The sequence below is a fragment of the Schistocerca gregaria genome, chromosome 1 (genome assembly GCF_023897955.1).
Source record: "Schistocerca gregaria isolate iqSchGreg1 chromosome 1, iqSchGreg1.2, whole genome shotgun sequence".
Classification (NCBI taxonomy): domain Eukaryota; kingdom Metazoa; phylum Arthropoda; class Insecta; order Orthoptera; family Acrididae; genus Schistocerca; species Schistocerca gregaria.
In genome coordinates this window covers 931,643,958-931,670,263 of record NC_064920.1, presented here as the reverse complement: position 1 = coordinate 931,670,263, position 26,306 = coordinate 931,643,958, and the positions used below count along the sequence as shown (strand labels likewise).

The 26,306-nt window shown below is 40.0% G+C and overlaps 1 protein-coding gene across 2 annotated transcripts in view; it reads right to left on the bottom strand.

Moving 5' to 3' along the window:
- Positions 1-26,306, bottom strand: part of LOC126275269 (discoidin domain-containing receptor 2-like) — a 741,207-nt gene that overhangs the window by 483,777 nt on the left and 231,124 nt on the right. For both annotated transcript variants that reach the window (XM_049977182.1, XM_049977183.1), the window contains exon 2: positions 8,455-8,562. The gene's annotated coding sequence lies outside the window, so the exon portion shown is untranslated. The remainder of the gene's footprint in view (positions 1-8,454; positions 8,563-26,306) is intronic.

Sequence of the window (26,306 nt, the reverse complement as noted above, 5' to 3'; positions counted from 1 at the left end):
TTTACCCTTAAAATATGTGAGCTTACACATCTTAGAAGGAAAAATGCAAGAAATTGAATAAATGTACTACAAATAAAAGCCAGTAAAAGATAAACATTTAATTTGCTGCTCAGTAGATCTGCATCAGTCGAGAGCTGGAGCCTCACTGACTGGATTATTAAATGAACGGACGCTTGTCTTCAAAACAAAACAAATGAGCAACTACTGCGCTGCAAACTCAATGAACTTACAATTACAAAAATGCGAGATTAAACTTCTTAATACAACGAGGTAAAGACAAGAAAAGATAAACAGTTAACGTACTTCTCTGTAGACCTGTATCCGGCAATAGCTGGAGCCTCACTCAAAAAGGGGTGGTAAGTTTATTTGGGAGAACTGATACCATCAAATGGATTAGATAATACCACAAGTAAAGAAAGACTAATATACGGATGTGAATGTCTAACACTGAATATAGGAGGTGGACAAGAAAAACAGGGAGACAATTAAAGAAAAATATTCACAAAATTTTTGTTGTTGTTGTTATTGTCGTTGTCTTCAGTCCAGAGACTGGTTTTGATGCGGTTCTCCATGCTACTTAACCTGTGCAGGCTTCTTCACCTCCATGTAACTGCTGCAGCCTAAATCCTTCTAAATCTGCTTACTGTATTCAACTCTTGGTCTCCCTCTACAATTTTAACCCTACACACTGACCTCCAATACTAAATTGCCTCAGAACATGTCCTACCAACCTATCCCCTCATCTAGTTAAGTTGTGCCACAAATTCCTATTCTCCCCAATTCTATTCAGTACGTCCTCATTAGTTACGTGATCTACCCATCTAATCTTCAGCAGTCTTCTGTAGCAATACATTTCGAAAGCTTCTATTCTCTTTTTGTCTAAACTATTTATCATCTATGTTTCATTTCCATACATGGCTACACTCCATACAAATACGTTCAGAAAAGACTTCCTGATACTTAAATCTATACTCAGCATTAACAAATTTCTCGTCTTCATAAACGCTTTCCTTGACACTGCCAGTCTACATTTTATATCCTCTCTACTTCGACCATCATCAGTTATTTTGCTCCCCAAATAGCAAAACACATCTATTACTTTAAGTCTCTCATTTCCTAATCTAAACCCCTCAGCATCATCCGATGTAATTGGAGTACATTCCATTATCCTCGTTTTGATCTTGTTTATGTTCATCTTATATCCTCCTTTCAAGGCACTGTCCATTCCGTTCTACTGCTCCTCCAGATCCTTTCCTGTCTCTGACAGAATTTCAATGTCATAAGCAAACCTCAAGGTTTTTATTTCTTCTCCATGGATTTTAATTCCTGTCCCAGTTTTTCTCTTGTTTCCTTTACTGCTTTCTCAGTATACAGATTGAACAACATCGGGGGTTGCCCATAACCCTGTCTCACTCCCTTCTCAACCACTGCTTCCCTTTCATGCCCTTCAACTCTTGTAACTGCCATCTGGTTTCTGTACAAATTGTAAACAGCCTTTCGCTCCCTGTTTTGGACCCATGCCACCTTCAGAATTTGAAAGATAGTATTCCAGTCAACATTATCAAAAGTCTTCTCTTAGTTTATAAATGCTAGAGACGTAAGTTTATCTTTCCGTAATCCATTTTCTTAGATACGCCGTAGAGTCAGTATTGCATCAGGTGTTCTTACATTCCTACGGAATCCAAACTGATCTTGCCCGAGGTCGGCTTCTACCAGTTTTTCCATTCGTCTGTAAAGAATTTATGATAGTATTTTACAGCTGTGACTAATTAAAGTGATAGTTCGGTAATTTTCATACCTGTCAACACCTGCTTTCTTTTGGATTGGAATTATTATATTCCTCTTGAAGTCAGAGGGTATTTCGTCTGTCTCATACGTGTTGCTCACCAGGTGGTAGAGTTTTGACAGGGCTGGCTCTTTCAAAGCTGTTAGCAGTTCTGATGCAATGTTGTATACTTCCGTGACGTTGTTTCGACTTAGGTCTTTCAGTGCCCTGTCGAATTCTTCACGCAGTATCATAACTCCCATTTCATCTTCATATATGTCCTGTTCCATTTTCATAATTATGCCCTTAAATATATCATCCATGTACAGACCCACTATATACTCCTTTCACCTTTCTGCTTTCCCTTCTTCTGTTAGGACTGGGTTTCCATCTGAGCTCATAATATTCATGCAAGTGGTTCTCCTTTCTCCAAATTTTTGGACCACAAAGTAACATATATAACAATTGGACGAAGAAGAGGAAAGAAAATCTATACAGAAACATATGAACACTTACTGAGACCGAACAGAAAAAAGGGTTTATAAAGTTTTACGGTCATATTTAAGGAATTGATGAAAATAGGCCAATAAAAAAGGTTTTAATTTAATTTCCAAAAGTAAAAAAAAAACGCTTTGAGATGGTTGGATTTTAGAAAACGTAACGACGCTTAAGGCACCATACAGCACAGGCAAAATTTCAGGCTACTGATCGTTAATGAAATATTTCTATCCAACAAAAACCTACAAAAGAAAGAAGGAAGATTTGGTTTATCATCCCGTCGACATCGTGGTCATTTGAGACGAAGCACAAGCACGAACTGTCTGAAGGATAGGGAAGGAAACCGGCCAGGCCCTTTTAAAAGATCAATCCCAGAATTTACTTGAAGCGATTTGGGGAAATCATGGAAAACCTAAATTGTATCGCCGGACGCGGAATGCAACCGCTGAACTCCCGAATGCGAGTCCAGTGAGCTAACAACTACGACACTTCGATCGATCGCAACCTTGGTGCGTGATGTCAAATGAATTGAATGTATGCCATTGTCTACGTTCGTTGATGAATAAATGAAATATCGATACTGATACTTGTACATGGAACCAAACCACTCACTCTGAACTATGGATTTAACCTTGGTTTTAAAGACCGTACATATATAGAACAGAAATCTCTACTATTTCGCCATTGTGCACATGTAAGGTATGATCTCATCATCAATTCCTAGATACTCTAATAAAGAAAATAGCCATCGAAATGGACGTCATACAAAGTCATCAATAAAGTTCTAGCAGCGTCTTCATAATGCATCTAGTTCCAATGCTCCCGGAAACGTAAGTGTGACAAGTGTGCTTTGTGTGACTATGTACCAGTCACGCTGCTCAAACTCTGCTGTCCTGACACCGGATTGGTCAGATAGCTCCTCCTCCGAAGTATAAAATATGGATGTAGCTCCTCTATGCAGTGGCAGATTGTGGCGTTCGCAACGGATGAAACCCATACTATAAACCCATACATAGTATGTCATCACACATAGCGACTAATATCTCGTGAAGGATCAATGATTTGATTTTTTTTTTTTTTTTTTGTATGGCTGTCTTTCAAAGTGCATGGAGTAATATCACAAGAAAACAGAAACACCAACATATTAAATCACTTTATTTCTTTGTTCACTACCACATATGAACATTAGCTACTGTAGGAGCACAGCCTCTACAAACTCTTCTTAATGACTTCAAATGCCATACTCAGAATGGTCGAAGTAGAGTCCAAGACACATACATAACATTCGATGGCATTACTTGTGGACTACATTGAATTCTGTGGTATTGCCCAAAGATAGCGGCAAAACGCACTGTCGGCAACACACACCGATACCACAGACATTAACGATGTCTGAGTGCAATCCGCAGTGGGGAGTGGATGATCCTGATGAAGACACTCCCTCTTTCTCGGCATATTAGTGTCCTCCCCCAGAGGTCAATATGGAGCTCAACAGGGAACTGCTCTCCCCACTCCTAGCCTGTGACCTCAGCTGAAGCCGTCAGCACCATCACGTAAGACTGAAGATTTATTCAAGTCTCAGGTGGAAATGTACTTTTGTAAATGCGAATGTTGCACTTCAGGAGAACAGTTCATTAATTAATGAATGAAGCGATGCTTTAATCGCGCATGACAGTTGTAACTTATCAAGCTCACCTGTGGCAAATGATTGTATCAAGTAGATCTTTTTTTCATTCATCTAATAGAGAAACTAATATTTCGTATTGTAGTCCTATGAACCCTCTGCCTGAACAATGAAAGAACCGTTATGGCCTGACAACTGTAGTTGCCTCTGGTTATTAGAGATTCAGATCAGCTGACATGGCTGTTGAAGAGGAAGGGTTGATAGAATGGCACTATCACGTTTTTACACGGTTCCTCATACCGTTATTTCACCATCAGTGAGTGGAGACGATGGTTGCTTACAAACAAATGGATACACGTCACGGATCATTCGTTCATGGATCTTTTACGCGTCAAGGAGTTGGCTGGAGGTGGTTCTGTGGTGATTTTTGGGATGTCCTCCTTCAAATGACTTGGCACCAACGAATTAGATTACTATGAACATGGATCACAGTGTCTCAAAATCTTTCTCTGTGAGCCGATGTAGTCGTTTCTTCTACTTCACGAACAGTATGCTGTGGAATACTCCCGACTTCAAGTTGACAACATCCGTCATCACCGAGCTGCAAGCAAACGCTCCTTGTTTGATGAACAGTGAGGCAGCTTATAGATTTCTACTGGTTCCGCTAAATTACCCGATCTTAAGGCGGTAACACGGAGAAATTCAGCAATCAGCATCTCAACTCTGCCTTCAACTGGATATGGCATATGTGAAACCATCTGACGACTTACGATCTCACTGAATTGAGACTGTTATGAAAATTTCGAAGTGCAAAATGGCTAAGCAGGGATGGCTAGAGGACAAATGTAAGGATGTAGAAGCTTATCTCACTAGGGATAAGATAGATACTGCCTACAGGAAAATTAAAGAGACCTTTGGAGAGAAGAGAACCACGTGTATGAATATCAAGAGCTCAGATGGCAGCCCAGTTCTAAGCAAAGAAGGGAAGGCAGAAAGGTGGAAGGAGTATATAGAAGGTTTATACAAGGGCGATGTACTTGAGGACAATATTATGGAAATGGAGGAGGATGTAGATGAGGACGAAATGGGAGATAAGATACTGCGTGAAGAGTTTGACAGAGCACTGAAAGACCTGAGTCGAAACAAGGCCCCCGGAGTAGACAACATTCCATTAGAACTACTGACGGCCTTGGGAGAGCCAGTCATGACAAAACTCTACCAGCTGGTGAGCAAGATGTATGAGACAGGCGAAATACCCTCAGACTTCAAGAAAAATATAATAATTCCAATCCCAAAGAAAGCAGGTGCTGACAGATGTGAAAATTACCGAACTATCAGTTTAATAAGCCACGGCTGCAAAATACTAACGCGAATTCTTTACAGACGAATGGAAAAACTGGTAGATGCAGACCTCGGGGAGGATCAGTTTGGATTCCGTCGAAATGTTGGAACACGTGAGGCAATACTGACCTTACGACTTATCTTAGAAGAAAGATTAAGAAAAGGCAAACCTACGTTTCTAGCATTTGTAGACTTAGAGAAAGCTTTCGACAATGTTGACTGGAATACTCTTTTTCAAATTCTAAAGGTGGCAGGGGTAAAATACAGGGAGCGAAAGGCTATTTATAATTTGTACAGAAACCAGATGGCAGTAATAAGAGTCGAGGGGCATGAAAGGGAAGCAGTGGTTGGGAAAGGAGTGAGACAGGGTTGTAGCCTCTCCCCGATGTTATTCAATCTGTATATTGAGCAAGCAGTAAAGGAAACAAAAGAAAAATTTGGAGTAGGTATTAAAATTCATGGAGACGAAGTAAAAACTTTGAGGTTCGCCGATGACATTGTAATTCTGTCAGAGACGGCAAAGGACCTGGAAGAGCAGTTGAACGGAATGGACAGTGTCTTGAAAGGAGGATATAAGATGAACATTAACAAAAGCAAAACGAGGATAATGGAATGTAGTCAAATTAAATCGGGTGATGCTGAGGGAATTAGATTAGGAAATGAGACACTTAAAGTAGTAAAGGAGTTTTGCTATTTAGGAAGTAAAATAACTGATGATGGTCGAAGTAGAGAGGATATAAAATGTAGACTGGCTATGGCAAGGAAAGCGTTTCTGAAGAAGAGAAATTTGTTAACATCGAATATAGATTTATGTATCAGGAAGTCGTTTCTGAAAGTATTTGTTTGGAGTGTAGCCATGTATGGAAGTGAAACATGGACGATTACTAGTTTGGACAAGAAGAGAATAGAAGCTTTCGAAATGTGGTGCTACAGAAGAATACTGAAGATAAGGTGGATAGATCACGTAACTAATGAGGAGGTATTGAATAGGATTGGGGAGAAGAGAAGTTTGTGGCACAACTTGACTAGAAGAAGGGATCGGTTGGTAGGACATGTTTTGAGGCATCAAGGGATCACAAATTTAGCATTGGCGGGCAGCGTGGAGGGTAAAAATCGTAGAGGGAGACCGAGAGATGAGTACACTAAGCAGATTCAGAAGGATGTAGGTTGCAGTAGGTACTGGGAGATGAAGCAGCTTGCACAGGATAGAGTAGCATGGAGAGCTGCATCAAACCATTCTCAGGACTGAAGACAACAACAACATGAAAATTTCTGTTGGTACTACATGGTATCACTGTGATGTTTCCTGGGAATGAGTAGTTTTTAATCAGGTGAGCTATTATAGGAGCACTAAACGTGTTACTTAAAGTGCACTGCAGGTCTCCCATTTCGGGAAAGATTGAACGTCTCTATAACAAAGCAAAACGACACTCCACGAAGGAATTCAAATGGTTGAAATGGCTCAGAGCACTATGGTCATCAGTCCCATAGAACTTAGAACTACTTAAACCTAACCAACCTAAGGACATCACACACACCCATGCCCGAGCATCATTAGAACCTGAGACCGTAGCAGTCGCGCGGTTCCAGACTGACGCTCCTAGAACCACTCGGCAACAGCAGCCTGCGAAGGAATTATCTGAATGAGACTGAAATCGGTAGAAGTGATGTACGTGTTCAGACAAATAAATGATCACAATTTCAAAGAAAATGGAACGATCTATTTAAAATAAAAGGCTTCATAAATTGAGCAAGTTAATAACGCACTGGTCCACCTCTGGCCCTTACGAAAGCAGTTATTCGGCTAGGCACTGATTGGTAATTCTTATGTCCTCCTGAGAGATATCTTCCCAAATACTGTCCAATAGGTGCATTAGACCGTCAGAATCCAGAGATGCTTGGAGAGCCCTTCCCAAAATGCTCCAAACGTTCTCAAATTGGGTGAGTTCCAGAGACCTAGGTAGGGTCTGGCAAGCACGAAGACAAGCTGTAGAAACTCTCGTCGATTATGCGCGAGCACTATCTTGCTAGACTGTAAGCCCAGGATGGCTAGCCATGAAAAGCAAGAAAAGGGAGTGTAGAGCATCATCAACGTGCCTCTCTGCTGTGAGCGTGTTGCAGGTGGTAACCAAATGGATCCTGCTATGAAATAAAGCGGCACCCCAGACCATCACTCCTGCTTTTTGGCCGTATGGCAGGCGACATTCAGGGTCGTGTCCCACACTCGTCCAAGGTATCTTCTGACAAGTCTTCACTGGTCATCGGGGTTCACTCCGAAGTAGCACTCATCGCTGAAAATTATACTCCAGTCAATGAGGTTCCAGGCCAGGAACGCGTCTGGAGGCGCCCCAGACAGCGGTGAGAGACTAATCTGACTATCGCCCTCCACACGCGACAAGGAGGGGCGGTGGTCTGGGGTGTCATTTCTTTTCATAGCAGACCACTTTGATTGTCATCCGCGGCATGCCTGCAGCACATCGGTACGTCGCCGACATTCTAGGCATCGCTTTTTGTCCTTAATCGGAAGCCATTCTGGTGTTACATTTACACAAGAAAATGCCCGGCTGCACATGGCGGGCGCCTCTGCTGCATGTCTTCGTGCTTAAACTGTACCTTCACCAGCAAGGTCACTGGATTTCTCCCCACTCGAGAACGTCTGGAGCATTATGGGCATGGCCCTCCAAGCAGCTCAGGATTTCGAAGACGTAAAGAATCATTTGGAAAGATTCTGGCATCATATCCCTCAGGAGGACATCCAACACCTCTGTCAATCAATGCCAAGCCGAATAACTGGTTGCATAGAGCTCAGAAGAGGTTCAACATGTTACTGATTTGGTCAGTTGGTCAGTTTGTGAAGCTCTTTCACTTACATAAACCATCCACTTTTTCTGAAAGAATAATCAGTTGTTTGTACTGTGCGTCACGTCTAACGATTTCCGTCGCATTCAGATAATTCCACGTGGAGTGTCGCCTTGTCTTTTTTTTTGTTTTGTTTTAGAGTTATTCTACACGAAGCTCATATAATGGCCAAATCTTTCGCTTCAGACATGTCAACAAGACGTAGGAAGTAGCGTGCACATTCAGGAGGCCTGGCAGGTGCCCCTTTTGACGTATTTCTTGTCGCTGGAAGCGAACAATGGCGGGAGGCGGGGTGTCGCGTCGCTCCTCGCTGCGCAGCAGCCAGACAATGAGAGCAGCGGGCTGCAACGCTCTGTGCGGTACCCACCGGCGGGAGCGTGACGTTGACGCCAGGGGTGGTGCTGGGTCTGGTTGTGAGGCTGGAGGGCAGGCCGCAGTCGCGGCCACGGCTCCGCATTCCGCCCGAGCGCCTAGTCTGCAACAGGAAGTGACGCACAAATCAATGGAGTGCACCTGTTACTCAGCACCGTTTACAAAGAATAAACCTAACCAGAAACAACGTCGTCGATGAGTGACGGCTAGCTAAGAAGGCTTGCCTTGCGTTTTGTTGTGAAGTCAGTATTCATACGTCTTTCTCACACAAAGATTTCGAAGGAAAATCAAAACAGAAGTGTAGCCAAGAACTCCCTCAATGCGACTGAAGGATATGGAAAGGGGAAGCAAAGTGATTAATAATTCGAAAGCAATGCACGCTGGCAAAGCTGTGGGACTTTATCTTCATTTCTTGTGTTATATACAGATATAGACATTTCACTGTTCCATGCTATGTACCTGAATCTTGAAACTGACAGTGTTGACTGCTTCTGTAGGGGATTATTGGGCTTGTATTGTTACTATTGGTGGGAAATGAAAGTACGAAATGGAATTAAGTCGGGTTCTACGTATGTTTTTCCCCCTCAAATGTCGCCAAGGTGTCCGTCGAGCTTAATTACCGCATTAGACCAAAGGATCGCCGGAATGTCAGATAGTGTTGCTCCGTCACACTCTGCAGAGAAGTTTTCCATTTGACCCATGATAAATACAGAGTAAATTTCGTGAAATAAATCCTAGTCACTTACATAATCCATCATTAGCAAACTGCTGTTTCGATTTAAACAGTCTCTCTACTGCGACAGGTATACATTCTCTAAGTACATGACAAAACCTTTAAAAGACAAAATTACACCAGGTGAGATCTTCTATGACATACCGAAGGCATCTGATTGTGTCAATCATGATAGTCTAAGTTACTGGTAAATATTTGGGGTTGTATGGCCGTGGCACATGAAAACGTAACACATATTCCGAGGTAAAACAGTTGGCATTCGGATCTCCGGGTTGGGCTTATCGAGGAGGATGTCGTCATCTGAAAAAACCAGGATGGTATTCAATATGTCGGAGCATGGAAATTTAGTTCCCTTAATTGGCTAAGTAGGCTACAAAATTTGAAATGAGAGCGGAACAGGTTGATGTTAGATACAATGGAGACAAGTCCGCAGAGAATGAACAGTACTTCTCATCAGATGAAAGGCATTGTCATAGCCAAGATTGATATGAAACCAATATCCACCACAGTAGTACAACTTTGTATGCCTAGTAGATAAGTAGGTTATAATGCTTTTGAAACAATGTATGACGAGATAAAAGATATTATTCAAGCATTTGAGGGGGAGGAAAACATAATTGTGATGACGGACTGGAATTAGGAAGTAGGAAAAGAAAGAGAACGAAAAACAATAGGAGAAAATGAACTGGAGCTAAGGAATGAAAGAGAAAGCTGCCTGGTTGAACTGCACAGAGCAAGATTAAATCATCGCTAACACTTGGTATGCGAATCACGAAAATCGGTTGTACACGTGGAAGGGACCTGGAGGCACTGGAAAGTTTCCGATTGATTATGTAACGGTAAGACACAGATTTCGTAACAATATTTTAAACCGTACGACAATTACAGGACAGATGCGTATCTGGCCATAATTTGTTGATTGTGAACTCTAGATTGGAAGAGATGAAATTGTAAGAATGTAGGAAATTTAATAAAAGCGATCTGGATCATTTGAAACCACAAGAGATTTTTCAGAGATTCAGAGGGAGCATTAGGCAACGATTGACTGAAACAGGGGAAAGAAATACATAAGGGGAGAGAGAGGAAATAGTGAAGGCAGTAAAAAATCAAATAGGTTAAAAGATACGGTCATCATTTGATATCACAGTGTATACTGAAATTAATTGATGGAAGGAGAATATGTAAAAATGCAGCTAATCAAGCAAGCGAAAGGGAATACAGATAACAAATTCACGGAAACTATAAAAGTTCGAATGTCTAGAATACAAATACAAGTACGGTACAGAGAAGCATATACAATTAGGGGAAAGATAGATATCACCTTTAGCTAAATTAAAGTAGCTTTAGAAGTAAAGAAGTATCAGGGGTCCCATATCACTCCAAAATGCACACGCCCCACACCATTACAGAGCCTCCATCAGCTTGAAGTCCCCTGCTTACATGCAAGGTCCATGCAGTCATGAGTTTGTCTCCATACCCGTACACGTCCATCCGCTCGGTACAATTTGAAACGTCACTCGTCCGACTAGGCAACATGTTTCTAGTCACCAACAGTCCAATGTTAGTGTTGACGGGCCCTGGTGAGGCGTAAGGATTTGTGTCGTTCCGTCATCAAGGGTACATGAGTGGGCTTTCGGCTCCGACAGGTCATATCGATTATGTTACGGTGAATGTCTCGCACGCTGACACTTAATTGAAATCGGCAGCAATTTGCGGAAGGGCAGCACTTCTGTAAATTGATTGTTTCTTTTTGCACTTGTGTAACGTAGAATGTTTCTCTTCAGTCATCGTGGCTCCCATTCTTGCTGGACCTTTTTCCAGCCGCAGCAATGTCGGAGACTTGATGTTTTATCGGATTCCTGGTATGCACAGGCACACTCGTGAAATGGTCGTACGGAAAATCCCTACTTTACCGCTACCTCGAAGAAGCGGCGTCCCATCGCTCGTGTGCTGACTATAACACTCCGATCAAACTCCCTTAAATCTTGATAACCTGCCATTCTAGGAGCAGTAACCGATCTAAGAAATGTGCCCGCCATTTGTTGTCTTATATAAGTGTTGCCGACCGCAGCGCCGTTATCTGTCTGTTTACATATCTCTTTATTTGAATACTCATGCCTATACCAGTTTCTTTGGCGCTTCAGTGTATTACCGAATTATCAGTTCTAAGTCATGGTTGCAAATTACTAACACAAATCATTTCCGGAAGAGTGGGGAAAACACTGGTAGAAGCAGACCACGGAGAAGATCACTTTGTTTTCCGGAGATCTGTAGCAACACACGAGACAATACTGACCATACGACTTGTCTTAAGAGATGCCTTAATGACATGCTAACCTACGTTTACAGCTTTTGTAGACTTAGTAAAAGCTTTTGCTAATATTCACTGGAATACACTCTTTGAAGTTCAGAAGGTAGCAGGGTAAAATACACATGCACTTGCCGTTGATGGGGAGGCTTACGTGCTTCAGCGATACAGATAGCCGTGCCGTCGGTGAAACCACAACGGAGGGGTATCTGTTGACAGGTCAGACAAACGTGTAGCTCCTGAAGATGGCCAGCAACCTTTTCAATAGTTGCAGATGCTACAGTCTAGATGATTTACTGATCTGAACTTAAACGTCAACCAAATCGGCCTTATTGTTCTCGTATTGCGAGCAACTGAAAGTAAGGGGAGACTGCAGTTCTACTGTAATGTTTAATGATGAAGGCATTCTCTGGGGTAAAATATTCTAGAAGTAAAATAGTAACCCACTCATATCTGCGGACGGGAATTACTCAAGAGGACGTGCTGTCACAGTAAGCAGATTCAGAGTGATGCAGGTTGCAGTAGTTTCTCGGAGATGGCTTGCATAGGCTAGAGTAGCATGGAGAGCTGCATCAAACCAGTCTTTGAGCTGAAGATCACAACAACAACAACGGAAACGGGAGGACAGGTATAAGAGTTGAAGCAGTGGTGTACAAGAAAGTGAGACACAGGTGTGCCTTATCCCTGGTGTTATTCAATCACTAAACTCAACAAGCGGTAAAGGAAATCAAAGAAAAATTTTGGAAATAGAATTAAAACTTAGGAAGAAGATACAATAACTTGGAGGTTTGCCCATGATGCTGAAACTCTGTTACAGACAGCAAAAGATTTGGAAGACCAGCTGAACGCAATGGACAATGTCTTAAACGGAAAGTATAAAATGCCTGTTAACAAAAGCAAGATAAGCGTAATGGACTCTGTAGCCGCATTAAATCATGCGATGGCGAAGGAATTAGATTAAAGAAATGTGACACTAAAAGTAATAGATGAATTTTGTAATTTGGCAGTAAAATAGCTGATGATGCCCAAAGTAAAAGGGATGTAATACGTAGTCTTGAAAAGAAAAGTGTTTCTCAAGAAGGGCAAGTAGTCAATATTTAATATAAATTTAAGTGTTATGAGTTCTTTTCTGAATTTATTTGTATGAAATGTAGCCTTGTACGGAAGTGAAACGAGTGCGAATAAAAGCTGAGACAAGAAGAGAATAGAACATTTTAAAATCTGGTGCCACAGAAGAATGCTGCAGATTATATGGGTAGATCGCATAACTAATAAGGAAGTACTGAATAAAGGAGAAATTATTGGAAATATAAATTTGTATCACAGTTTGACTAATGAATGGGTCTATTGATGTTGTTCACTCTCAGACATCAATGTATCTTCAATTTAATAGTGGAGGGAGGTATGGGGGGCAAAAATGTTAGACAGAGACCAAGAGACGAATACATTAAACATGTTTAAACGTATGTAGGTTCTTCAGAGATGAAGCCGCCTGCACCGGATAGTGTTGAGAGCTGCAACAAGCCAGTTGAGGATCACAACAACAGTAACTACAACAAAAAGCACACAAACAAAAAACAACAACACCGCTTACAAAAAGATGATGATAATACAATAACAATAAAGGGTAGAAAGTTCTAAGTTCTTTGCTGTGGATACTGATTCAAACTTAAATAGGAAAACCCTTGCAGTAGACGTGCTAAAATGTTTGGGTTTAGATACTTTTGTAGAACGAATAACGGCCAACTCTACGGGTACAGTAGTCGGTAAGTTATAACATCTTCTATAACTTCATTCGTTAAGTCCTGTGTGATAACATTCTGGGGTAATTCATCACTTAGACAACAACAAGTAATTACACAACATAAAGCACTTGTATTCTGTGTGGAGTTCAAATAGGTACTTCTTGCAGTCATTTGATGAAGCATATGGAAATATTAACGAATATTAGCCAGTCTCACAGTTCATTTATTGAGATTCTTGGGAGTCATCTGTCTTGAAAGTTGTGTGAGCGGTCATCCACGTATTCATAACCTGCGCTAACCTCTTCATCTCAGAGTAACACTTGCAACCTACGTCCTCAAATATTTGTTAGATGTATTCAAGTTTCTGTCTTCCACTGAAGTTTTACCCTACGCAGCTCCATCTAGTTACATGGAAGTTATTCCCCGATGTTGTAACATACGTGGTGCCATCGTGTCGCTTGTTCTCGTCAGTTTTCCTTATATTCCTTTCCTCACCGATTTTGCAGAAATCCTCGTAGTTCTTTATTTTATCAGTCCACCCACATCTCAACATCATTCTATAGCACAACATCTCAAAGGCTTCGATTATCTTTCGTTCCAGTTTTCCCGCTGTCCATGGGCCTAATTTCATAACAGCAGACTTCTCTCGGCCAGGAATACCATCTTTGACTGTCCTGGTCTGATTTTTATGTATTTCGTGGATCATGCGTCATGGACAGTGTGGCTTGCAAGATATCAGAATTCTTTACCTTTTTCTCTTTCGTGATCACGAATATTGATCTTAGGTTTCTCGCTATTCTCATTTCTGCTACATCTCAGTGCCTTTATCTTTTTCCGGTTTATTCACAATCCATATTGTTTAATCATTAGACGTTCATTCCATTCAAAACATCCAGTAATCCTTCTTCATTTTCACCTAGGATAGCAATGCCAACAGCGAAACTTATCATTGATACCGTTTCAACCTAACTTTTAATCGCATACCTTGTAAGAGGTCCATGATTAAAGAATTTGTTGCTAGCGCACTCGAGCTGATGTAATTTCGATGGATTGCGCACGCGCTGCCTGCGATATCTAAGCTAGAAGAGAATCTAAGACCAAAGAGCAGTATTGACTGCAGAAGCCGACTACGACGTCATGCAAATGATTTCTGAGAAAGTAAAACAAAGTAGTGCAAATACAGACGTTGAACGTACTCAATTATGCAATATCCTTTTACAGCAAGCTCCAGTTTTTGACAACATCCCAGGTACTATGTCCGGTTTCATGTATGAATTTCAAGTTAAACAGCACGACACATTTAAAGCCAAACATTATCCCATTCCGTATATTCACAGAGAACAAGTTAAGAAAGAATTGCAATTTATGCTTGACCAAGGTATTATTGAACCGGTAGTTAGTCCGTACATAAACCCGCTCCATATTGTTAAGAAAAGGTATGGATCACTTCGACTCGTACTTGATTCGCGTCACATCAACGACATTATTATTAATGAAACAGATCGCCCACAGACACTAGAAGAACTTCTACAGAAATTTCATGGTACTGCTGTTTATTCCACATTAGATTTGAGATCGGGATTTTTGGCAAATTCAGCTCCATCCGAACTGTAGAAATTTTGTAAATTACCGTTCGGTTTAACAATTTCTTCAGCAGCGTTTATTCGCGGTTTGAATACTATACTTCCGACAGAACTTAAAGACAGAATCACAACGTACGTAGACGACATTCTTATTGCAGAAGTTAACTGGTCTGAACATAATCTGATTCTGGAACAACTGTTGCAAACTTTTCGTGCACAAGGACTCACAGTTAATCTTAACAAATCGCACTTTGGCAGAACTTCCATAAAATTTCTTGGACATGTAATTTCAGCAGAAGGCATTGCGCCTGACCCGGAAAAAACTTCAAGCTTTACGTGACATTACTGTTCCAACGACGAAGAAACAACTACGCAGCTTTTTGGGTTTAATTAACTTTTTCCTTAAATTTATTCATTACTCTGCTTTAGACACCCCTAGATTATGCTAACTGACGGGTAAAAACACTATTTGGTCCTGGGATAGCCAAGCGCAGTCTGAATTTGTCAATCTGAAACAAGCTTTGTTGAACGCACCACTTTTATCACACCCAGATCTCACTAGACATTTTTCCATTGCCACCGACAGTTCTAACACAGCTTTAGGCGTACACATTTTTCAGTAAATTGAAGAAGACGGTAATACAGTAATTAAAAACATCGCTTTTGCAAGTCGCATTCTGTCACCTGCTGAACGCCATTATTCTGTTACAGAAATTGAAACATTATGTGTTTTATGGGCATTTACCCGACTTAGGCATTTTCTTTATGGAAGACATACTACCGTTTACACAGACCACAGAGCTATCCAGTTTTTACTTTTCGCTAAATTTACACATGACAGATTAAGCAGATGGAAACTGTATTTACAGGATTTTAATTTTACAATTGTTCACATTACCGGTACACAAAATATTGTAGCAGACGCACTATCCCGTTCTCTCTGCAACAATCAGCAAGACATCGCAACTAACTTCTGCCAAGCAAATTTAGCGTCATGTATATTCAACATGTCGCATTTGAAAATTTCATTTCATCGTCATTACGAGATATAGCACAAGAGCAGAGTAAAGACAACGTATGGAAAGAAATTAAACACCTTTGGCAAGATAAGAATAACGTTACCATTAGAAACCATTACACGGTACGGAATAACATTCTGTTTCGCTGCTCTCACCCTGACAATAACAACTGGTTATTATGTATTCCTGACGAGCTTGTTAAGAAATTAATTTAGTATACTCATTTAAGTTACGCACATTATCGATCCAGAAAATGTTTTCTTATACTGAGACAGAACTGTTATTTTGCCAACACGGAGAAACGTATTCGACGAGTTTTAGCGTCATGTAAAATCTGCCAGAAAGCTAAATCAGACACGACTTCACATATTCCTCCGTTACATCCCATTGTACCTGTTAAATTGAGATACATGGCCGCTGTAGACATTTTTGGTCCGATTCCCAGAATTAATAGAGGTTTTTGCTACATCTTTGTCGCTGTTGAACTCACTTCGAAATTTGTTACCTTCACTCCGTTGCGCAAAGCTACTGCTAAATCTATTTCGAATGCATTTGTAAAACATTTTTTACTTCATGTAGGGCATGTATTGAAAGTAATTTCCGACAATGGACCACAATATAGATCTGCGATATGGACACGTACGTTACGAGCTAGAAACGTTTCTCCGATCTATATATCCAAGTATCACGCTTCTTTGAAGCCTTGTGAACGACTGATGAAAGAAATTGGTAAATTATGTAGAATATACTGCCATAAAAGACATATTGATTGGGATACACACATACTCTCATTCCAGGATGTAATTAACTCCATACCAAATGAATCTACTATGCTATCTCCGACTGTTATATTGAAAAATATTGAACCACCTAACAAAATCAAAGAATTAGTATTCTTTCCTTCATCTCGTCGACTACGCCACCATAAAATAATTGAGATTGCGCTCAACAACATCAAACGTGCCGCAGAGCGCCGGAGAAGACAGCAAAAACAGGTTTGTACACGCCGTGACTTTCACATAGGACAGAAGATATTAGTACGCACACACTATTTATCCAACAGAGGAAAGAGTAGATGCAGTAAATTTGAACTTCTATACGCAGGTCCATACAGAATTCGGAGCATTCCTCATCCTAATGTGATACACGTTGAAACTTTGAGAACCAGAAAAAGCAAAGGCAATCACCAAGTCTCCAATATTAAACCATTTATTGAATAAACATACTTTCTGATTTATCACATTGTAATGCCATTTCCGGTTATTGATATGAACACTTACTGATGATTAATGTCTATGTATTATTGGACTACCGACTTTGAGTAATAGTTCTGATGTCTTACATTTTAAATATATCTTATGTCACTTACATGATATCATATATAAACACTAGTAGCTTGATGCTACACTCAATAGCTCCTGTTTTAAATGATGACTTGTGAATAACACTGAATAATGTTTTGTAACACTATATGAATACTTTGTAACTGGCCAATGAATGCCACTGATTCAATCAGATGAGTTATGAATAGTGTTTTGTAATACTCAATACTTACTACATCTTTAGTAACTAGCCAATGACTGCCAATAATTGTTCATATCGGTTGATACACTAGTGTAATTCTATGGTGACTAGCATAAGACTTAATGTGTCCTTCACCTTCTGACCTAATTACCAGCAATTACTGCAATATCCGTTTATCCTGTCCATCCTCATATTCATGGAGCACTATATTGGTTTTTGCACTAATTCTACGTTGCTGTAACAGTATGGATTCTACAAGAATATGGTGTTGACATATCAAGCTGTCCACCACCTTGAACGATGGAGATGTTATTATGGTCCCACTGTTTGGTGTACCTAATGTACTACCAAAATGATAACATTGAATATTAATACAACATTTCAGTGTCTTGGCTTCACTGATAAATACGTCAGGGAAGAGAACTGCAGATTGTCTCATTTGGTGTTGTGCTTCTGTAGAAAGATATGGACTTTCAGTGCAGCTACGTGCAACCTACTGTGCTACAACCATGATGCAATCCTTCCCATTCCATTCCTAGTTTTTATAAAATGGTGAAGACTTATACAGTGCGTTTAAATTTTTGTAAAACGATAGAGACTTATACAGTGCGTGTGCACTTTATTTAATTTCTTAATGTTTTCAGTTCATGTAAAGAAAATGGTAAAGACTTATACATCGCATTTAAATTCTTGTAAAATGATAAAGACATATACAGTGAGTGCGTGGGCACTTTATTTCATTTGTTGATGTGATCAGTTCATGTAAAAATGCTAAACACGTATACAGTGCGTGTGCACTTTATATCAATTGTTAATATATTTTGTACTCATGGCGTATATACTTTGTCATTTCTGAATATGTTTTGCACTCAGTGCGTGTGCACTCTATTTAATTTCTTAATATTTTCTGCACTTATCAATGATGTATATACTCTGTGACTGTAGACAAAGTAACTAAATAGATTATAGAAAAATTTGTTGCTCATGGCAAGTCCAATTGACTCACCATCGCTGCCAAATTTTTGCCACCCAATGGAACGTTATGTAAGAGGTCCATGATTAAAGAATTTGTTGTTAACGCACTCGAGCTGATGTAATTTCGATGGATTGCTCACGCGCTGTTTGCGATATGTAAGCCAGAAGATAATCTGAGACCAAAGAGCAGTATTAACTGCAGTAGGAACTTGTGTAGCAGTAGGAGTAAGTTGTTACTAGCGAGCAGTCGTGTCTCGGTGTCTGGTGTGTCGTGTTGGCTGGGCCGGTCGTGTGCAGCGAAGGCGGAGCCTGTGCGTTGTAGGATAAGGTAAAAGCAGCCTCGCGCATATGCAGTATTGTTATATCAAGTCCCATGTAAATGTTCTTAAAAAATCTGTTAATAATAATCTTTCTCATAAAAAGTAACTTTTGACATTAATCTCAATTTAAAGAATTCATTAATTTCTCCAATCCTTGGCCATCCCGATTATTGAAAAGAAAAATCAGTTATTTCCTTTTATATAAGACGAATCTATCGGCCAGCATTGTTCTTAGCTGCGCCAGGAAAATTTCTTATACGAGCAGATATATACGCGTTATCCGGCGATCTAATTAAGGTAAGATTTTTCAGTTTATTCAGAATGATGTATCAGTGCCATGACGCAGCATTGCTGACGTCCAAAATTTACCAGGTTAAATTGACTGTCGATTATTGAAAGGTTATAAGTGACCCACATTTTTTTTATTGAGAGATTAGTCACATTTTATTATTGATACGTTACGCAATTTTCCTGTTGGTAGGTTATACTGAATGTGAACGGCATAATTATATTTTTTTACTGTTGAGAGGTTTAAAAATTTTTCTGTTTTGAGGTTACACTAAATAGAATATTATTGATATTATTTTATTTTGTGGGGAGGTTACAACCTAAAAGTTGTTTTTACTTCCGTCATTGTTTTTTTTATGTAAGGGTGAAAGATTACAATGGTTCCAAATCTGCGCACTTCGTTCCTGAACTACCAGACTTGCTGTGCTCTTTGTTTCTTGTACGTGCCGATCGCGGTGGCCGTGCGGTTCTGGCGCTGCAGTCCGGACCCGCGGGGCTGCTATGGTCACACGTTCCAATCCTGCCTTGGGCATGGGTGTGTGTGATGTCCTTAGGTTAGTTAGGTTTAAGTAGCTCTGAGTTCTAGGGGACTTATGACCTAAGATGTTGCGTCCCATACTACTCAGAGCCATTTATTTTCTTGTACGTGTTGTAAATTACCTGCCTTTCCCTAGAGCCACCTCCTTTTTTTTCGGAATTTCGAACATCTTGCTCAATAATACATTGTCGAAAACTTATTCGAGGTCGACAATTCCTATGAGTGTATCTAGATTGTTATTCAGCCTTGCTTCCATTAACAGGTGCAACTTCAGAACTGCCTTCATGCTGTCTTTGCCGTTCCTATATGCAAACTGATCGTCAGGCAACAGTTCTCCAAATTTCTTTCCCATTCTTATGTATAGTGTTCTTCTCACAAACTTGGATGCATGACCTCTTGAAAGTGACTGTGCGATGGTTTTCGCGCTTACCGACCACTGGTATCTTTGGAATTATGTGGGTACTTCGACAGTCCCATAGATTCTGCACATAGAGTTGAATGGTCGTTTTGTCGCCAATTCCTCTAACGACTTTGGAAATTCCGAAGGAAAGTTATCTGTCCCTTCTGTGTTATTTGATATCAGGTCTTCGATAGCTCTTTCAAACTGTTGTTATGGATCCTCTATCTCTTCCATGTCGTCTTCAATTTCTTCTTGTAGCACATCATCAGGTAAGTCCTCCCCTCTAAGAGGCCTTCAATACGTTCTTGCCACCAAGCCTCTCTTTCCTCTGCATTTAACAATGGAATTTTTCTGTTTTGACTTTTCTTCCGACAAGTCCTTTTCCGATTTCTTCACATCTTTTCTTCACATCTTTCCCTCAGTAATTTTTCCTTGGCTGCCGTGTACTTTTTATTTATTTCATTCCGAAGTGATTTGTTGTTGTTGTGGTCTTCAGTCCGGAGACTGGTTTGATGCAGCTCTCCATGCTACTCTATCCTATGCAAGCTTCTTCATCTCAAAGTACCTACTGCAACCTACATCCGCCTTAATTTGCTTAATGTATTCGATACTTGGTCTCCCTCTACGATTTTTAACCCCCGTTCTTCCTTCCAATACTAAATTGGTGATTCCTTGATGCCTAACAGCATTTTTTACCAACCGACCCCTTCTTCTAGCCAAGTTGTGCCACAAATACCTCTTCTCCCCAATTCTATTCAGTACCTTCTCATAGTTACGCGATCTACCCACCTAATCTTCAGCGATCTTCTGTAGCAAAACATTTCGAAAGCTTCTATTAACTTCTTGTCTAAATTATTTACCGTCCATATTTCACTTCCGTAATTGGCTCTTCTCCATACAAAAACTCCCAGAAAAGTCTTCCTGACACTTAAATCTATACTCGATGTTAACAAACTTCTGTTCTTCAGAAACGCTTTCTTTTCCATTCCCAGTCTACATTTTCTATCTTCATTAGTTATTTTGCTTTTAAACAGCAAAACTCATCCACTACTTTAAGTATTTCATTTCCTAACGTACTTCCCTCAGCATCACCTGATCTAAATATACTACATTACATTATCCTCGTTTTGCGTTTGTTGACGCCTATGTGATTTGCATTGCTGTAATCCTGTCTTTCCTTGAACAATTTTGTAATTCTAATTTTCGTAGATCAATTGAAGTATTTCATGCGCTACGCAAGATTTCATCGCAGTTTCTTTCCTTCTACAAAGTTTCTCTATACAACCTCTGTTAATGCCCGTTTCTGTGAATGTCCGCTCCTCTTCACGTATACGTTATCGACATCCGTACCGAACTTCAAACGTGTATCATCATTCCTCAGTACTTCACATCCACTTTCTTTCACAGTTTTCTTAAATTTCAGTCTATTCTTCATCATTACTAAATTGTGATCTGCATCTATATCTGCAGACGCCTGTATATGTTTCTGGGTACGCTTTACAATCCACTATCTAATGTCAGTACCTCATTTTTTTCAGTTATGAATTTTAGTAACAAGAATGCAGCTGAGTTTCAGAGTAACAGAGATATCCACAAGCACAATAGGATAAGGAAAAAATATCTGCACTACCCTTTAACGAATCCAACTTGGGCACAGAAAGCGGAGTATGCAGCTATAAACTCTTTGACTATTTACCTATGCCATTAAAATATCTAAGAAACCGCTCAACTGTTTTAAATGTAAATTACAGATTTTACGTCATAGCAACTTCTTCTACACCAATTTATTATCTATGGAACACGCAACTAACTAATGCACACTGTACAAGATATAGTACACAGAAAGAAAATGTCGTTATCTCCTTTCTGGGGAAATCTTATTCATGGCCAGAACTCGAATTTTTTGCAGGATATTTCACTGACGACGCAAGCGCTGCCTTCAGCGTTGTGCGGAAACCAATACCAGGGAGGCCCCTTCTCTGGATTTTGACTGGTGCCGTAACGGTTTTAGCCGAACGAGAAGAATTGGGAGCTTCGTTGCAAGTGTATCAGAGACCACAGTGACACCATAGAGCGCTACACAACTGTTTGTCGCTAGCACTTTTCCACAGTCGCTGTGCACAACATCCAACTCAGACCTCAAAAATAGCGATTGCGCACCGAATGAAGAATAGAGACACTATTCCTCGACATCAGTACTGCATTCATCGGGCTATCTGCAGAATAATCAACAGCAGACTACTAAATATACAGGCCAGTTACTTGTGATCCTGTGTCTGATGGGAAAACAGTAATGTGATGTTCTGTTAGTATGAAAGGAATTAGTGGACATATCTCTTTCCACCAAACCATGACTTCAGTAGATATGTGAACAATACACAACATTTTCCAGAGGGCTAACAACTATCGAAAAGACATACCGTTATTTCATGCAGGACAGTGCAGGAGCCCACACCACCAACGGGTCAAGAGTATTGTATTGTGACTATCATCTAACACACGGCGACAGATACATATCACTTGAAGTGCAGGAAACTCATTTTTATTTTAAAATGTATGACAGTTTCTAACGCCTATTTTTATCTTATTTTGGACCTGTATTGATTTTTATTTTGTAGTGTTGCTTATATAAAATATTGTATCCGTCATGGAAATTCTTTGACTATGTTTACATGTTTCAGTTTTGTGAACTTTTTAACGATGTTGTTTAAAATGTCCTTGTGAACTTAAATAACTACTTAAATGATTGTTATGTAATGTACTGTAAATGACTTGGTCCATAGTTAGGAAACGTAGTGGTGAATGTAAAAAATGTGGGGGAGCCCCGCTTCTACAGAAGTAGCCTGGCGGAGTGGAAAAAGTGTGGTTGGCGCGCAAGTAACAACTCGACCTTTGTGACGGGTTAGGAGTTTGGGCTGGCCAGTGCTGTGGTTAACATCTCGTTAGCAGTAGCGGATAATTGTGGCATTCCTGGAGTTTTGAGGCCAGAAGAACTTCAGGACAGTATTTATGAACCTCGGTTGCTACATTTAGTTATACCATTATCATGGCATAGTTTTTGTCCCTTTAAAAATATAATTTCGACGCCAAGAAAATATGTAACAGGGAGAGGCCAATAGTACTGCTATGACTGCATCGCCGCCAGGTTAATAGTCACTGCAAATTACTCCACCAGTGCCACCAGCCTTCCACTAAATTCTTTATATTTGGCATTCTGTAAATGGACCAGGTATTTGTGAAATTTGGTTGATTTCATTATTAATCGTGGTGTTGCTAAAAACGTTATCTTACATCCGTGATTATCCCAAATCACACACCTGGAGAGGAACCCTAACCTAGTAAATTTATTTCTGTGTAGCCTACTGTATTATGAGAAAGTGGTGGGCCTTGAATGTAATGCTGTGTTACCATTTGCACAGCCAATTGTAACGTTTGACTAGGTCAAAAGACTTCTTATGAAATCGCATTTGTTATTTACAGAGTTGTAGTTTGTTGTGCTTTATTTAATTAATAATCAGTGATAATAATCACTATTTCTCACACATACTGGTGTAGTTTTGGTAATGAGTATGGTTCTTCAAGCCATGAAAGTTTAAAGGTCCTCATGCACTAGGCTAGTCAGTTAATAAAGTAATGCAAAGCTCCTTCAGAGCCAGTGTAGTCAGATTTGCATTCTGTTTAGTTGCATTAAATTGAGTTTAAAAAATAAACTATTTACTGTGTTATCTGTTCTAGTAAAAGCTAGGTAATGCACAGGCATGGAGACCCTGTACTAAGCAATAGTATTGCTACTAGTTTCATGTGTGTCAGTAACTGGTTTTATAAGCTGTTCCACCTAGTTCATTTAAGGTACGTGTTGTTGGCTGGCATATGTTACTTTCTACTATCTCATTGGTCATTTGTTTTTAGTAGCACATTTATCTGCAAGATTAGGCTACTCTCTTGTAGTATGAACAGATATAACGTAATAGTTTTGTGTGTGTGTGTATGTGCTTGTGTGCTTGTGTGTGTGTGTGTGTGTGTGTGTGTGTGTGTGTGTGTGTGTGTGTGTGTGTGAACGAAGGTTAGGTTAGCCTTATCACTGCCTTCTGCTTTATCATTTTTCTTGACACAGGAATACCTAATTAGGCTCGCGACCGGTTTTAATATGTAATGTTACAAATTTCTTTTTTGCTGGGAGAGCATCTCTTCCAGATCCATCGCTTACTACTGCTTATACTCTGCTGGAGTGTTTCGGAAACGATTCCGAGTTTGATTGTTCTGTTTCCATGAGGTTATCTCATGGCCACAGCTTTCAAAAATTCCTCGCAGACGTATAATGTCAGCATCGATTGCCGTTTAATGTGATCGGTGGTACCGTTACAGGCTGTTATACAAACAAGGTTCTGACGCTCCACTCCTTTTCACGTTCTTCAGACAACAGCAAAAGCATCCTGTGAGTGTGTTTGTGTCACTAGAATACATTTTTGGGGTTAGGAGTTAACACCTATTATGTGTCAGAGCACATCGGTGTTTAGCTGTACTAAATTTGTTTTATTTCTATATTGTTGTTAAAGAAGCAAATGGGTTTACATAGATTGTGACATGACAATTTCAGGTCAGCTGTCAAGATAACACATTACGTCCTGTTTAGCAGAAATAACACGGAGTACAACAATATCAAATTTAAATAGAAGGATCTCTACAAGGCTTTTCTTACTTCTAGACAGTGAAGTTGCCAATATTACGACAAATCATCCGATTCCGGTTCCGGTTCGTATTTAGGATTACAATCAAGTCTACAGAGGATGGTTAATTTTGTGAGAAGATGAGCAAAAGATTACTCAAGGCAGCTCAGGTTCACAGTGATCCAACAATTTTACGCCTCTGCCAGCGGCATTTACTATTAGCTGCGACGTGCTGTCTGCTGTATGGCTGCTCTCACCCTCTGAAAATCCTACATAAAGCTAATCAAACTCTTTACTGATTTTATCAGTTGAAACTGTCCTGTGTTTCTCGTTAAGCGAGAAAATATGCACTCATCCCTAGTCTGAAAAATATGGTGATATACACGTCCATAGATGGAGCTGCGTGTATACTTCAATTCCATCTCAGTTCTCACTAAAACAATTAACTACGTGGCTGTTTCTTTTCTCCGCTATCAGAGCTCAATGACGTTTTAGATAATTTCTAGCTGACTGTCAGCCAAAGTGAACACAGTGTTCACGCAAAAATTCTTCTTTTGGCGTCGTACAGATCGTGATGTGCCCTGTTTTATACTTGACGCTGGTTCAGAGGAGAGTCCCCAAAGTTTTCAGTAATGTGTCTTTCGTAGCAAACTGTCCTCCACGTGTGTCCTTTCATGCTTCATTTCGTATTTTTTTCAGACCAATGGGAGAGTTCCTTTCATATTGTGGAAACTACCCCTGCCAATCGCAAATGGCCTACCTTTAAACGGCGTCGAAACGTCGTCCCTTTTTCTCCTTGCGAGTTTATTTCAGCCAATCGGACATTTTGTGCCCTCTCATGACGCCTAAAACTTACAGGTGTCAATCACAAGTGTACCATAGTCATTTCAAATGATCAACTGCGTTACTGGTCTGTTTGTATCTATCTAGAAATTACCCAATGCAGTTTTCTGAAGGAGGCATTGCTGGGCCACTATCTGCTCCCCTCATTGTACCGCCTGGCGCGTTCGTTGTCTCTCTCTTCCTGCAGGTCACCATCCCCTGTTAGAAACCTTCCGTTGTATGCAAGCCGTCATGGTGCAACTTGCATCTGAACTCACGTCTACCCTCAAACTAAAATGTTTCTTCCAGCAGCTTTTTTCACCTTTCGCTCATTGACATGCAGGTTCTGGGTTCGATGTGTTAATACCGTCGAATCGAGTGCCCTCGCTTTTGGCATTACCTACTGTACGTTTTGATAGGTAAATCTGCTCACTACCACCGAAGTACTTGTATGTAAGGTAACTTCATCATCTATATGTTATGACGTGTAAATCTCATGTAAGATGCGAAATTACTATTAATTCAAGCTGCCACCTTACAAGATCACAAAAACATTTTGAACAACCATTTTCGGAATTTGCCATAGATCTAAGCAACATGTGGATTCTTATATAGTTGCAAAGAAACTAACCTATGTACTATAACGATTGTAAAAGTAAGTAAATTAAAATTTGTTATTTTACTACAGAAAATAAAGTAGTAAATAACGTTTTCTAAAACCAATAAATATTTATTTATCAACATGTTAATATCAGCAACCTTCATAATTTCGCAAATGTTAATTCGATCTTCTAATAAAACACCAAGCTTTTTAGAGACGTTTCTAAAAACGAAACCTCATTAGGGCCTTAGAAAATGACCACTGTGCCATAATAAATGGCTTCGAGTGATGAATGTAGTGCTCATACAAACTCTTCACGATCCA